Here is a 615-nt window from a genome sequence, read left to right as displayed (position 1 = left end):
AGTGCGTAGTGACACATGATCTGTATAGATCACAAACGGCTTGGAGCCGAGCAGGTGGGCCCTGAACTTAACAAGTGCATACTTCATCGCAAGAAACTCCTTGTCATGAACTGGGTAGCTCTTCTCTGCAGCTTTGAGCTGTCGAGATTCGAACGCGATCACTTGATCTCGCCCCTCGGCGTCTGCTTGCAGCAGTGCACAGCTAATGGCAAAGCCCGAAGCGTCAGAGACGACGCTGAAAGGACGATCGTGATTTGGCAGCGCCAGTATTGGTGCATACAGGAGGCTATCTTTGACCCCCGTCAAAAGCCTCCTGATGTTCGGTGTTTCAGCACCATTCCGCATCCTTTTTAAAAAGATTGGATAATGGTCGGGCCATTTCTGCGTAATTTACGCTGTACATGTGCAAGTAGTTGGCGAGACCAAGCCACTTACGCAAGTCCTTCTGGTTCTTTGGAACCGGCCACTCTACAATGGTCTTGACCTTAGCGGGATCCACTCGAAGGCCACGCTTCCCAATCAAGTACCCGAAAAGGGAATCTCTTCTGCGCCGAAGATGCACTTGTCTACATTGGCGTACAGCTTGTCAGTGCCCATGCGCTCGAGCACCGCTCT

This window comes from Plasmopara halstedii (genome assembly GCF_900000015.1).
Source record: "Plasmopara halstedii genome assembly, contig: Scaffold_672, whole genome shotgun sequence".
Taxonomy (NCBI): Eukaryota; Oomycota; class Peronosporomycetes; order Peronosporales; family Peronosporaceae; genus Plasmopara; species Plasmopara halstedii.
This window is presented reverse-complemented; position numbering follows the sequence as displayed.